At 42.8% G+C, this 15,999-nt stretch overlaps 1 long non-coding RNA gene across 1 annotated transcript in view; it reads right to left on the minus strand.

Annotated features, from left to right (window-relative positions):
- Nucleotides 1-7,428: 7,428 nt before the first annotated feature.
- Nucleotides 7,429-15,999, minus strand: part of LOC145722131 (uncharacterized) — a 31,613-nt gene continuing 23,042 nt past the window's right edge. Inside the window, exon 5 of the long non-coding RNA XR_014146175.1 lies at nucleotides 7,429-9,384. This is a non-coding gene — a long non-coding RNA (uncharacterized LOC145722131). The remainder of the gene's footprint in view (nucleotides 9,385-15,999) is intronic.

Raw genomic sequence — 15,999 nt, forward strand, 5'->3', positions numbered from 1 at the left:
CCTGGCCCCGCCGGCCCTTCCCCCCTCAAAAGGCAAAATACTTCTGGCTCCTTGAATCCTGCTTTCCAACACTTGCACGTGATTTCTGCCTCTCTCTGGCCTCTTTCCAGGATCTCTGCATCATTCCCCAAACAGGTGCCCAAAACAGAGCTCAGGAACGGACTTGGCCACGGTTAAAATGGCTAAGCCACTTGTACTTCATGGGCCTGGCAGAGCCCCTTCCCACTGATTTGTCCCCCTGTCACTGGCGCAAAAGAGAACACAGTACGTTGTCAACAGGACCGCTGGCCGCTTCTCCGGGGAACCGGGCATTGGGTGACAGCCTCGGTGTCCCTCATTAGCGAGGCCTCACGACTCGGATTCCTGGGTCTCTTTGCCTTTTGGGTTCAGGATGGCTGCATTCACATTGTCCCTTTCTCTTTGTGCCCCTTGCCACCGTCATCAGTCACTAACTGCCTCAGGAGAAGAGCAGTCCCTAAGGGGGCTGGCAGTTTTAAGCAGCCTTTCCACCAGGGACAGACAGCCTGAGCAACTGTACCACCTGGACGGGAGGACGGACACTGACACGGTCAAGGCGAACAGGCAGCATTTCTGTGAATGGGCGGGTGGGCCCCATTCAAATGCAGAGCAGCCGATTTCAGAATGGTCAGACTGAACCGCGCGCGCGCTCACACGCAACACACCTTATTGCTGCATTCCAAAACAGTTTTAAAGCACATTTATGGAGTTAACAGACCGTGAGAGTTTGTTTAATAAAGTTAATTTGTAAAAGTTTCAAGATGTTAACATATGATCAATAAGACTGTTTCATAATTGATTTAGAAAATTCATTAGGTACACAGTGTGGCTTTCTTATTCACTTTTACTTTCGTTTCCAGTTGAGCCTCTGTTGCACTTAAGTGGGTCCAGGAAGAGGAATTCCCCCTGGCTGCCTGGGTTTGAGCCTCACCCTTTCCCTCAAGGCTCTGGGCCAGGACGTTGACCCCGGCACCAGGTTTAGTTACCTTTCATGCCAGTGAGGAAGTGGGGGTGGAGAGGGGCTTCAGAAGACTCAGGGAGTCCTCTAGTGCCACCCAAGCCTGTCTCATCCTCCCCAAAGTGTCCCTTAGGGGCAGTGGGCAAATGCCAGGGTGAAGCCACCCACACTCCCAAAGTCCATCTCTCCCCTAGATGGGTACAGGGCTGTCCTCAGCTCCAGCCCACCTCAAAATATTCCCATGTCAACACCCTTCCATTCACCCATCCAACCATTTATCCATCCATCCATCCATCCATCCATCCATCCATCCATGTATTTATTCATCCAGTATTCACTGAATGCCCACTAAATGCCAGGAACTTTGCTGGATACTAGAAATTGCACTCCCTATTTCTCTGTTTTCACTTGATTGTTTCCCAAAATGAGGACAGAGGCAGGAGCACAGGGGTCTCAGTGGAAAGTGGGCTGCCACTGGTTACCTGTGACTTCCAAGACTTCTTGTCCTTTGGAAGGAAATTCTGGGAGGCAAGTCTGTAGGCTTCTTTGAGGTCTTGATGGTGAAGCCTCTGTAGCCCATCACTCTCTCCTCCCTTTCCCATGTTGCTTTATTTTTCTTCACGGCACTTACTATCCTTGATATGTTCTACATTTACCTGATTTCTCTTTTATCATCTCTCTCCACCTACCAAAACGTAAGCGTCAGACATGTAGAGATTTTGTTTTGTTCACTGTGATTTCTCTCGTGGCCACATCAGTGTCTGGCACATGACTGGAACTCAGAAATATTTGGCTTGGGTGGATGGATGGGAGGATGGATGGATGGATGGATGATGGATGGATGATGGATGGGTGATGGATGGATAATGGTTGGCTGGGTGGATGGATGATGAATGGATGATGAATGGAGCAACAGACGGTTAGAAAACAGATATGGTCCCTGCCTTTGTGGAGTTTTGAGTTTTGTGAAGAAGACAATGAATTTAAGAGCCAAGAACAAAATCAATGTAAAATTGCAATTGTGTCAAATGCCAGAAAGAATAATAATCCAGTTTCAGGGAAGAATCTAACAAAAGGCTTTGGCCTGATCTGCGTGGGTGGGGCCCTCACTCTGAGGAAGCACTCGCCCCTTTCTAAGAAAAATTGTCCAGATATGATGGACCATAGTGGGGTTGCAAAACAAGATTGAAAACATAATTTTAGCCAAGTGGTGCTAGCTGGGGAGAGGGTTTTGTCGAGACTTAAACAGAACTTTTGAGGACCTAGAAATCAACTAAGTATTTCATCATCTCCTGGTGCCCTTTTAGTAATGCCTAGGAGACAAAGAAGAGCACTCAACATGGTGTCAACCTCCTTGGTTCAAATTCTTGCTTTGCTTCTTCCCACCTGTGTGACCTTGGGATACTTCACCCCCTCAGCCTCAGTTCTGCCATAAGTGGAATGGAGATGGTTGTAAAAGTGTTTTCTAACACAAGCCAGGAAGAACTTTATAAATATTGACTGTTTTTTTTATGATTCGTGGTCAACGATTCTCACAGAAGAGGAAAATGGACGGTTCTACTGGTGCTAATTGTCCATTCACTCAAAAAAAGTAACTATTGTTTGCTCGCCATGAGCTAGACCCAGTGAGGCCACAAAGATGAATCTGGTGTGAGTTCTGCTTCCAGATACACGATAACCGAGTAAGGGAGATTTGTGGGCAGTCATGGGCAGACTAAAGAGCTCTACTTGGGGGCAGAAAGAGTTCAGAGGGGAGTTCATAAGAGGGCAAGAGTACACTAGCAGAGGGAATCCCAGAGGGCTTCTTGGAGGAGGTGTTTCAGAACCCACTAATCTTAGTCCCTGAAGCAGCACCTTTCCTAGATTTTCACGGTCTGCACTTGGAGCTGCATTCTCTGCATTTGTGACTTCTTCCCGAAGGCTCTTCTCAAAACACAAACCAAAAGGTGAAGTGGTAATGCAGCAGGCTACTTTCAGTGTCCTGTGTCATGCTTCCTCGGGCTGTGTCTGATTCCATCTCTGATTTCACCAGAAGCGGTGGGCAGTTCTGTGCATGCTTGCAGAGTCCTACCTCCAGGGCATTCTTAGTGTTTCCCCCGTTTCTGTATTAGAATCTTCTTCAAAGTCAGGGGGGTCCTACTGAGCCCACCTGCAGGTGCAGTGTGGACGTGGAAGACAGGAAGCACCACTGGGCCAGCCTTTAAGCAACGGAGGATGGAACCTGGGGCTAAGTTCTCCAGAGTCCTGTCCTGTGGCCCCCAAGTTCTAGAAGGCAGTCAGCAGGCTCCGAAGTTCAGGGAGTTGAGCCCTCACTGTCCTGTGGCAATGACCTCATTAACAGCCTTCATGCTGATTTTTCTCCCCCCTTTTTCATTTTCTCTATACTCTTGCTTGTGCCTCTTGGGAAGCCCTCAATCATTGTCTGTTTTAATCATCATGATTATACTACTGGAATTCATATTAGGGTACTGTAATCTGTGCAATGTTGCTGTAACCAAAACACACCAAAATCTCAGTGGCTGAGCAGAGCAAAGCTGTATTTCTGGCTCATATTTCATGTCTATCTGGATTAGCAGGGGGTCTGTTTTGCATTCCCCTCCCTTGGGGACCCAGAGCAATAGAGCCTTCACTTGGGAACATACCAGCCTGTAGCAGGTAGAGGGAAAAGTGGTATTCGAGCACTCCATCTTAAAAGCTCTGCCAGGAATTGACCCACGTCACTTCTCTCCACATCCCCACTGGCCAAAGCAAGTCACCGTCCATGCCTAACTTGAACAGGGATGGAAAGACAACCCAAACTTATGCTTAGAAAGAGGCAAAGAGGACTGTAGGTGAACAGCCCTAAGTACTACCACGTTATTCTCCCTGCAAATAGCCCAGCTCTGTGCCCAGTGCTGGGCTAGCAGCCCTGGAGGTCGGGAGTTGGGGGGCAAGGTGGAATAGCAGATGGTGCATAAAGGAGAGGACCCAGGCTCTGTCCTCAGGCAACCAGAGCCTGCTCCCTCTTTCCTTCTTTCTTTTTTTTAAAGATTTATTTATTTATTTGAGAGAGAGAGCATGAGCATGGGGGGAGGGGGAGAGGGAGAGAATCCCCAGCAGACTTCCCACTGAACACAGAGCCAGTCGCGGGGCTTGATCCCAGGACCCTGAGATCATGACCTGAGCCGAAACCAAGAGTGGGACGCATAACTGACTGAGTGACCCAGGCGCTCCACCTGCTGCCTCTTCCTTGCCTTCTGGCCCTCATGTCTGCTGATGCATCTGCCTGGACCCCTCTTCTCACCCACAGAAGCCCTGACTCTAGTTCATTCTGCAGGTCTCAGACCAAACCTTACACTCTCAGAGCTCCCATTACCGCCCCCCTGCCGACAACTATCCACAGCAGGATCCCTGATTTTATTCTCTCAGTTCCCTCCATTCTTTTCCATCATAGGACTTACCACATTTGTCACTAAACATTTATTTTTGTGCAGGATTTTTTTGGGCTGCACCCCCCCCCCAGACTATAAGCGTCCATAAAAGCTGAGATCACATCTGTGCTTTCATAGTTATATCCTCGGCACCTAGCACAGGGCTGCATATGTAGTAAATACGTATTTATCAAAAGAATTTAATATATTAGGAAGGCAAGAAATGCATGGAATGAGCAGAAAGGAAATTAAGGGAATATAATAATCCCCTTATATTTGTATCATGCTTTTCATTCACACTGCCTTTAGCCAAGCACAAAGGTTAAGTGTGAAAACTCTATGGAACCCACGGGTGACTGGGTGGCTCAGTCAGTTAAGCGTCAGAGTCTTGGTTTCGGCTCAGGTCATAATCTTGGGGTCGTGGATCGAGGCCCGCTTCGGGCTCCACGATCAGTGTGGAGTCTGCCTCAGATTCTCTCTCCCTCTCCCTCCCGCTCACTCTCTCTCCCAAATAAATAAATAAAATCTTAAAAAAAAAAAACAACTCTATGGAACCCAGATCACCTCCATACTAGTGGTTACTTACCCCTCTTTCCTGTAGTTGTGGTTACTGCCTCAACATCCCTCATCCCAGGACAAGGATTTTTATCCTCATCTTACAGATGAGGAGTCTCAGAGAGGGGCAGTGACCTGCTTTAGGTCACCTGGAGAGTATTCCCGTTTGAGATCCTAAGCTTTTTCCTCTTCATAACCCTTTCAAATGCAGACTCTCAGCAAAAGCTCGGAACCTGTGCTGGTTGGTTAAATATGGCCACTGCTAAGTTTGAGTCCAAAGGTCAACCAGAAACACCTAAGGAATATTGCGAATGAATGGAGTTCATGATCTTGGTTGATTTTTTCAGCAGACTTCCATTTCTTCCTCTGGGGGGAAAAAAAAAATGTAGAGCTGGAAAAGGGCAAGGGGTTTCTGCAAGGCAAGGTCCTGAGAGTCTTTAGGGTTTGCTCCACAGCCCCGCATTACGGTTTTATTTTCACTACCGAATTCGGTCAATTTTGCTTCTTTGCCAAGCCTGAAAAGTCCAGCTCACCCTGCAGATGGCTTTAAGGATCTGAAGAAGAGCACAAAGGAAGGGCGTCTGGTAACCCTGCCTTTGAGGGACCTCCCCACACCCACCCCCGCTCTGATGGAGAGGAAATGCAAAGTCAGCCCCAGCCGCTGCTCAGAACCTGTTGAGGGATCCTGAGAGTCGAAGGGAGGCCCTCCTCTTACTCTGGAGACAAGGCTGAACCTGAGCCTTACAGTTCGTCCTCAGCCATGAAAATAAATTTCTGGCTAACAGCGGAAACTCAACTCCAACTGGCTTGAGGAGGCGGGAAGATACAAAGGAAATTTTGTCTTATGTCACCGAAAAATCCCAGAGTGAGGCTGAATCCAGCTTCTCCAGAGCCTGCCTCTCCTCCTCTCTCTGTTTGGTCTGCGACAGAAAGGCCTTCTGCAGGGGGCCCCCCCACCCCGCCCCTCCTTCTAGGTTCGAGCCCCCTGCAAGGGGCGTACAGCTTTTAGAGCTCTCTGGACACAGCCCCAGGATTTTGCTCGGACTCATTCTGATTGGGCCTCATTGAGGCCAGAGGGATGGGACGCTCTGATTGGCCAGTTCTGGTCACACGGTCACTGGAGTTTGGGTGTTGGAACCAACTCCCACCGCACCGTGTGAATTAAAAGCCAAGGAGCGAGGCTGCACCGAGCATTGGAGGCTGTTCCTGCAAGGATGGGAACTGGCTGCTCAGCAGGACAAAGCAAATGTTCACCATAGAGAACTGTTATTAGTATTCTGCTCTTAAAAATGAGAAAATTGAAGTCCAGAGAATTTAAATACCTTCCCCCAAATCACACAGAGATTTGGGAGAAATAGTCGGCATTGTTTAACCATTATTCTCCAAAGAGTAAGTACCCTTGACGCTGGATCACCTCCTGCTGTGTCCTGAAAAATCACCATTTCTGCCCGCATTTTGGGAGACAGGTTCTAAGAAGGATGTTTGTAATTCAGGAGGCTTTAGTGTGAACAACCACACCATCTGCCCTGTGGGCTAAAGAAAGCCACACATCCTTCTCCATGAATAGAGCTCAGAGTCATCCTCCTTTGACAGCCCCCCCCTTTTTTTTTTTTTTGCTTTTTACTTTTAGTGGGTTGGAATTGAAACATTATTGTAGTAACTGTTAGTTTCAAGGCAAAATTGTAATTGCTTCTAGATCCACTCACTGGTTTCAAGAGCGCTTTAACCTTTAACTTTCTCAGTACAAAAGGAGGCTTGCTGTGCCGGGAATCTAACAAGACCATCATTTATCCCTGGCAGAGTTCATTAGTCAATTGTAACAGTTTAATTATTAGCATTTTAATGCATGAGCATTTAACTAGACAGAACAACAAGCTTTGGCGTACAGAACAAGACTTCTTAAACGGAGCTGAATTAACTCACACAATTGTTTGTATTGTGTGTTATTAAAACGAGATGATTAAAATTCACGAAACAAATAGTTTCATATATTTAGCCAACAAACCAGCATTTAGCTTCACAGTATTGAGAGCATGCTTTCTTTTTCAGCTACAATTTTGAATTTTAAAATCTTTGGTATATTTTTCCTGTTCCAAATTATAAGCTAACATGATATAAAGAAGATTCACTTCAATCCACTGATTGTGATGGGTGGCTTTAATAACAAAAATTGAGACCCAAAGAGGAAGCCTGGGAATGGTCTTGAGTGGCCCAAGCTGGGAATCCTACTATTAGGTGTCCATGGGCAAAATTCCAGATGCACAGAAGAATCACCTAGAGTGTTCTTTAAACTGCACCTCCAGAGAATGTGACGTTCTAATGGTACAGAGTGGTTTCTTGAGTTTGTTTGTTTGTTTGTTTGTTTGTTTGTTTTTAACTCCCCAGGTCATCCTAACATCCAGTCAGAATTAGGAAGCGGGCTCTATGTGAGACAAGGTGGATCACTTAACCAAATTTGTCAAATAAGAATAAGTCTTGCCAATTTTCACAACAGCTCTATTCACAATAGCCAAAAAGTAAAAATGATGCAAATGTCCATCAACAGGTGAATGGATAAACAAAATGTGATACGTGCATATAATGGAATATTATTCAGCCTTAAAAAGGAATGAAATTCTATACATTCTGCAGCATAGATGAAAAACTTCAAGACCTCATACTCTGTGAAAGAAACCAGACACAGAAGGAGAAGTATGATTCTACTTCCATGAGGCCCCTAGAACAGTCAAATTCAGAGACAGAATATGGGTCAGAGGATACTAGGGCCTGTGGGGAGGGGAGAATGAGGACTTAATGTCTGATGGATATAGAGCTTTTGTTTGGGCTGATGAAAAAGTTCTGGAGATGGATACTGGTGATGGTTGCACAATGTTGTAAATGTACTTAATGCCACTGATTTTTACACTTAAAATGGTAAAAATGGTAAATTCTATGTTATATATGTTTTACTACAATAAAAAATGGAGAAAAAGGAATAAAGCGTGCTATATTCACATTGTAGAATCAACGTGTGTCATCAAATGAGATTGTGGATAGAAGCCTTTTGTAAGTTTAAAATGGTGTACACATTTAAAGTGGTAGTAATAGTCTTTAATTATTTGTTTTAATCATATTGTTTTAATAAGAGGCTACAATATAAACAGCTGGGAAGGTTAATTAATAATGTCAAACCTAAACGAGTATAATTAATGTCACTCAGCAAAGGCCTTCACTAGACTCAAAACATATTTTCTCCTGGGGGTAATCGTGGCCTGATTTTTCTAAACAGTTTCTCCTGTGAGTGGGAAGCAGGATCTCATAGAGAAAATGGGAGGAGATGGAAAGTCTTGCATTTTTCATTTGAGACTAGATATTCATAGCTCAGTTTCACATGGTGTCAGGGACACCTGCATCCTGGCCTCTTGGAAGAGGAGGTCTGTGAGCCCTGGAATGGGCCTTTCCTATGACAGACAGTGAAATGGACAAAGTGCAACAAACATTATGAGCCACCACTGATTGAATCTTTCCTCAATGCCAGGCTTCTGATGGAAATCAGGGTTGGGGGTGATTGGAAGGATAAATGGGCAGAGAAGCGGTGGGAGACCTCCTCCCATGTCCAGGCAAAAACAAACTCAAAATCCCAAAGAATTTTCTATTACTTTTTTACTTCTGATTCAAGCAATATAATCTGACCCGGGGAGTCTGGATTGGTGGGGATTTGGGCCTGACTCCTGGACTATGAAGATGTCACTTGCCCCTCAGCAAATGAGAGAATCCCCCTTGTTCTCCCCTCTCCTGCCAGATTCTCCTTAGAAAGTGACTTTGGTTCTGGGATGACACCCAGACTGATAGGCAGTAGAGGTTCTAACAAACCCACCATCTCACATGGCTACTCATTTTGGCTGAGAAGTCTCCTAAAGCACAAGAAACCAAGTCCCACTTAGGTCTTAATTTTATCTTGGTAATATCCCCATCTCCCATGTATAATTGGGCAACAGAACTTCCTGGAAAGTTCTTCAAGGCAAACTAGTAGCAAAATGAACCCAATAGGCAGAATCAGGATTTAGGCATCACATACAGTGATTTTTTCCCATTTCCCATTTGCCAACTTTCTCAGCAATATTTGTCTAGGGAATGATAGTGGGAGGGGTCACTCTTTCCACTAATCCTAACAACACGGACGGGCTATTCTTAGTACTGACTGAATTGTGGGCCACAGAGTATTCTCCAGGATGTCCTTGGTCCATTAGTTATTGAAGTTCAGGTTCATGAGTTTCCTGCCTATGACTGGAGTTAACATTTTTCATTACCAGTATTTGCAAAGATCAAAAACCACGTTGCCAGTCTCAAAATTCCATCAGCTCTCAATGGGCTGCATTCATGGAGAAGAAGCTGGTGCAGATGTTCCCTCTGTTGCCAATTCTGGAATGTGTCCTCGTCCTCCTCCTAGAGCATGTATGAGTCCTGCATTCCATGAAAAGAAGATTTTCAGTGTGAAAACATTCCTTCTTTACAGGAAGTGCCCAGGTCCCAAGTGTGCTGGCTTCCTACGGTTTGTCGGGACCACATCGTGAGAACAGGGATGGTTTCTACAGAGTTCACTGTTCGGTCTTCAGGACCTAGGGGAATGACTAGCAGTATGTATGTACTTAGTAAAAATGTATCTAATAACAGAACCCATCTTAGCTGTCATTTCTGAGCATCTCTAAAGGATGTGCAGATGGAGTGAAGAAGCTGGAAAGAAGAATGATCCTGATGTGCAAAAGGAGAGCCACTCTGGGGAACTGGAGAAAATACTGTCCTAAGAAACTGGTACGGCAAGAAGCAGAAGAAATTTCAGGAATGATCTAGTTGTGTTCTCAACACTATATCAAGAGCAGCTGATAATTTAAAAAGAATATCGGAGATCAGGAAATTCTATAAAATGATGAGAAGCACAATTGCTGAATTGAAAGCAACAAATAGCAGCTTGAATACTTCTTAAATTTTAAGTCAGTGAAATACAAAATAAAGTCAAGAATTTTTCCCAGAATAAAGAGATGAGCATTTTAAAAGGAAATAATTTTTTAAAAAATGATTCAGTAGATTCAGTTATCATTTATCAGGAACGTCAATGGAGATGGTCAAAAAAATGGAAGATACAATAATCTAACAATAGAAGAAGATTTTTATAAAACTTAAACAAAAGAATAATATCTTTAGATACAGTGCTCCCTGAAAGTCAGACAATATTAATTAAAATAGCCGCTATATAGAAATATTCCGGAAATAATGTTTTAGTCTTAGGTAAGGGAAATTCTATAATCCTACCCAAGAAAAGAAAACCTATCTGGCCTCAGAATTCTCCCCAGCAATACAAAACAAAAAGATTATATAGCATTAGCTATGGAGGTTTTTATTTTCTTCTTGGGAAAAAGTAAGAAATAATATACAAAATTTAAAGTACACAAATCATGAGTATACGGCTCAATGAATTTTCAAAAGGAAAACACCCATGTAATCAGCACCTAGTCAAGAACCAGAACATGACCATCAGCCCAGAACTCTTGTGCCCAAACAACCACTTATACCTCAGAGTAACCACCATCCTGACTTTTAACACCATAGGTTAGTTTAACCTATTTTAGAACTTAATATAGATGGAATCATTCCAAGATTGCCTTGGCTTTTCTTGGCTCTTAAATTTCCATGTAATTTTAGAATCAACTCATAGACTCCACAGAAAGTAAAGGGTTTCTAGAATTTGTTTGGGACGACATTTAATCTATAGGTGAATTTTGGGAGAAGCAACATCTTTACAATAGAAAGCTTTCCAATCCATGAACATAGTATATCCTTCCATTTACTAGGTCTTCTTTAATTTTTGTCAATAATGTGTTGTAGTTTTTCTTGCATACCCTTTGCTAGATTCATTTCTAGGTATATGTTTTTTGAATATGGCATTACCACAAGGATAGACAAGTAGATCAATGGAGGTTCTATTCTATTCTGGAGTGTTAAAAATGTTTAATATCTTAATCTGAATGTTAACACAGACATGTACCATTGTCAAAACTAATCTAACTATACTCTTAATTAATATACTTCATCTATTCTCCCTGTTTGTTTTACCACAACAAAGCAAAATGAAAAAGAAAAATATATAAAAGATATGACAGATAATTTAAAATAGAAAAAATATATTACTAATAAAAATGTATAAGTAATAATAAGTATGATTATTTTGACAAATTAGCACAAAATTTTCCTCTTTTTGATGGTATTACCAGTATAATAACCATAAGGGTACAAGAAAGCTGATACTTTTATATACTACAAGAGGAAGTATACACTGGTATAAACTTAAGAGAGGGCAACTTGGCAAAAGATTTAAAAATGTGCATGCAAGTCCACTAGAAATTCCACTTTCAGGAATGTATTTTAAAGAATATATCATATTCTTACTTAAAGAATACAGCATAAATTTAGCTATTAGGATGTTAACTACAAAATTGTCTATAATAATAAAATACTGAAATCTGTCTAATAATAGGGAATTAATAAAATAAACTATGATATAGAATAATGAAATAATATCAACCAGTAAAATTTATGACATAGAAGAAAAGTTAATGATATAGGAAAGTATTCGCAATGCAATATTTGGCAAAAGAAAGAAGTCTACAATAGTGATCATTCAAGAAGTTCCCAATTTGAGTTTTTAAATTTAAATTTATATATCTCATCACAAGAAAAAAATTGTAAGTGTGTGAGCTGATGATGTTAATTAAACTTACTGTGGTGATCACTTCACAATATATACAAATGTTGCATCATACTGTATACCTTAAACTTATACAATGTTATAAATCAATTATATCTAAACAAAACTGGGGAAGGAAAATATATATAATATGTCATATATATAGAGAGAGAGAGAAAGAGAGATACTACAAGGATATACATATAAATGTCGGCAGTGATTTTCTGTGTATTGAGATCATGGGTGATATTTTTGTTTCTTCCTATGCTTTCACTTTTTCTAAATGTTTAACAACGCACTTGTATCACTCTTGTTCTAATAAATGAGTTTTTTAAGAAATTATAAAAGAAAAATGGTAGGCATAGCACTATTCAATGTCAATGAATAAAACTGTTCTCTTGCCAAGAAACAGAAATTGACTAAGGAAAAAAATATATATTTATATGTATATATGGAGAAAAACACACCAGAGTTTTACTGGGATTGTGGGCGACTTCTCTTTCTTAACATCCATCTTTAGTTTTCAAGCTTCTTCCAGTAAATATGTATCCATATATAATCTGATAAAAAGCCATGCGAACCCAGGGGAAAACAGGGGACCAGCAGGAGCCCCCCATGTGGTTGGAGGACTGGCCTTCGTGTAGGATAGTAGACACTTTGCAGCTCTGGACACAAATACACAATCACCCTCTTGACTCAAACTCAGTCTCAGTGCCTACACTCCCTCCCTGCAGATTTCGCACACATTCTCTCAAACTTCGCAACCCATGGTGGTAGACATTACTCTTCAGATTTTTACAGGTGAGGAAACTCAGCCCCAACAGAATGGTCACTTACTCAAAGTGGCCAGGGACATATAAAGGGGAAGGAGGGATTTGAACCCTGGTTGACCCACTTTCAAAGTCTATGCTGTTTTCACTACTTGAATACTTTCTTATTATCATATCACAATCAAGACCACCAAAACTTTGTTATAAACTCTAAAGCCACATACACAAGGGCCTTCTTCAAGATAAATACAATCTGTTTGGAATGCACCAGCTTTATTGAAAAATATTACTGAAATCAAAGCATTTTGCACTACTTTATTCATTATTTTTATGGTACTCCAGGATTTTTGTGGGATTTGTTTTTCATTTCACTTCTGTAAGCCTGCCAATGCTTTAAAGCAATACTTCAATTGAAGAGGGGGGGAAAAAAACCCCAGTTTTCCCAGAAAAAAAAACTCAACAGTGTTTTCCATCCTTTCCTATGGTTTGGAGAAATCCTCCCCTCCTCCCCCTCCCCGTCCCCTCTCCCCAACTCCCATAAAGTGCAAATTTAATACTCAGGCTACTGTTTAAACAGCCCCAAATGTTTAAAAGAAATGAAATTTGCAGTTGCAAAGTTTTGAAATGTTTACATCGTCAGACGTTCCACCTAGGATGTCACAGATCATTCTGATACAGAGACAACCGAAAAACACGCTCTGTGGATCTGGAGCAGAGACTCCGTTGCCCTAAGAGATGATAAAGGATTGAGGGAGGGGTCTTCCAGGACTTGCGAAGCTAAGCCAGACCTCTGACGTGAAAACAAACGGCTTCCCTCATCTGTTTGTTTCACAGACACACTTGTGTTTTCAGTAGGCATCAGGTACTGCTGGCTCTTGAGGGGCTTACAACCCAGGTTTGGTTTAGGGCAGGTAAATTTAGGTACTAATTTTATTCTGGGTATGTCGAGCAATCCTGTAATACTGTGGCTTGAGATGGGCCCCCCTGGGACTCTAGGCAAGCCTCGGGGGGTGTGGGGGGGTTGTGGAAGGGAGCGGAGGGCAAGGTGAGGCTTCTTTGCCCACAACCCCACCCCTCACGTCAACCGCTGCTTTCCTGGATTTGGATTCCCCATCAGTTTTATTTTGGACGAAAGACAATGTGGTTTAAAAAAAAAAAAAAAAGTTTGGAAAGAATCCCTGCTTTACGGCACTGAAATGCAGCAGAAAAGGAACAGGAGGCTTCTCTGCTCCCCAGAACACTGAAAGAATGAAAGCATTTTTTTTTCAATCTGCAAATGCCCAAAATGACCCTCCCCAGTGTAACCTCTGCTTTGAAGAGCTGAGGAAATTGCAGACCAGAGCAAGGGAGAGAGAAAAGCTCAGGGTCACAGAGATCTCTCCGTGAATGCTACAGGAAAAATGAGTGTCAGAGTAACTTGCCCATCTGAGAAAACTTAGCCCCGGGCTTTCGGTCAGCAAATCACATTGCCAAAATGCACTTATTTACTCAAGTCCTGCTTCTTTTCAAAACCAGAAATAAGTAGGAGTAACAACCTGAGAGCAAATATTATTATTGAATGTTGAAATTAATTTTGAGCTTCCTACCACTCCAGGTGAAAAGAGAAACCCACAGTGTTCCATAGTTCTTATTGATGAGGAAACATCCATTCTTTTTATGGGAGATTATTTCGTGAAAAAATGTCCTTATTTAAACTTACGGAGGAAAAGAGTTGTGCCCTTTTTTGGATAGAATAAACCAGTAAGTCCTAAGATACTAACTTTCCCATCTAGACTGACTTCTTTGGTCAGTTTGTGGGTTAACATGTGAATTCACTCACTGGCCACTTCCACCGACATTATAAATGAAATCATTGGTTTTGTAAGTTGAGATATTAAAAACTCTTATTTTTCCTTTTCTATTTCTTCAGGGCTACATCTTTTTTCCCCAGACTTTGCGTTCTATGTGGCTGGTATCTGCAAGCAAGGAGTACAAACTCCATCGAAAGAAGAACAGAGGGGAAAGGAATAAAAATATTTGTGATCTGGGGGAGGGGGGGACTGAGCATTCCACATGCCATCCCATGAGTTTGTCTAACACTATGGGGTCCTACTCTGTGTCACGTACCTCCTGTACTCACTGAAACCCACCCTGGATCTCTGTTCATCTTTACCATACCACACCCTTTAAAATGGTATCAAGATACAGAAAAGCCACAGACTAACAAGGCTCAGAAGTTTGCCTGGTGACAGGGATCTTCCGTCAAATCCTCCAGCCACCTGCCGTATGTAAGCCAGGCACTGATCAAGGTATTCCAAGTCCCAAAACAATAGAGATCACTCCTCTGTTTTCGGTGACCTCAGTCTAATGGCCAGAGACAGCCAGCAGTCAACACACACAAAAAAGACAAAAAAGAACAACAAACAAGGAAATCACAACTGTGTCACAAGCTGGAAAGGAAAGAAACCAGGAGCAGTGATGGAAGGTCATGGAACATAGGAGGAATGGGCATGCAGCTTTCCACTGGTGATCAGGTGAGGCTTCTCAGGGAGGTGACAGTTAAGCTGAACCTGGACGATGAGAAGCAGCTGGGCAACCAAGGGCCAGGTAGAACCATCAGAGCCTGGATCTGCATCAGGCAGCTCAGGAGGCCTTGAGCCACCCCTTGTCTAGTCGTTCTGACAACCCCACAAGGTCAGCATCTTCTTCCACCTCACAGGCGTGAACCCTGGGGCTCAGAGAGGTGAAGTGATTTGAGCTTCACCACACAGCGAATAACAATGGAGCAAGATTTTAATCCAAGAACATCTGGCCCAAATCTCTGCTCTTAGCATTGGCTTCCTTTGACTTGACTCACTGATACATCAACTACCACCACTGACAACTCAACTTACACTGGGTCAGTTCGTTAACTAGTTAGTTGTCTATTCATTTTTTTAATTATTTAAATTCAATTAGCCAACTTACAGTACATCATTAGTTTCAGATGTAGTGTTCAATAATTACTCAGTTTCATATAACACCCATTGCTCATCACATCATGTGCCCTCCTTAATGCCCATCACCCAGGTACCCCTTCCCCCCCGCCCACCTCCCCTCCAGCAACCCTCAGTTTGTTTCCTAGACTTAAGACTCTCTCATGGTTTTTCTCCCTCTCTGATGGTCTATCCATTTTTACTCACACTCAGCCTCGTTCCAAAGAGGGTTTGAACCCCCAGGTTCTCTGTGCTTGCTGGCCTCTCTATACTCTCCTTCAGATAGAGCCCCCTGCTCCAGCTGGATTGGTATACAGAAATGCCATGACAATGACTTCTCAGGGTTCACGTTCAGACTTTTAAAGAAACTCACAGACAAGGAACCTTCTCACCCTCTGTCTGGTGTTCCCCTTGGATGCTGTTGTTCAATGTTCCAAAGGTCCTATGGATACCTAGAAACTCGACCCTCCCTTTATCAGGCCAAACACCAAGCAAAGAAGCAAAAATCCCCCCACTTCCTCTGGGGATGCAGCACACATCCCCTGGAGAATCAAGGGGGCACGCGTGCTCTTCTCCTCTGCCCATCTCTGCTGCCACCATTATGAACAGGGAT

The sequence above is a fragment of the Leptonychotes weddellii genome, chromosome 6, assembly GCF_054177405.1.
Source record: "Leptonychotes weddellii isolate Sample4059 chromosome 6, ASM5417740v2, whole genome shotgun sequence".
Classification (NCBI taxonomy): domain Eukaryota; kingdom Metazoa; phylum Chordata; class Mammalia; order Carnivora; family Phocidae; genus Leptonychotes; species Leptonychotes weddellii.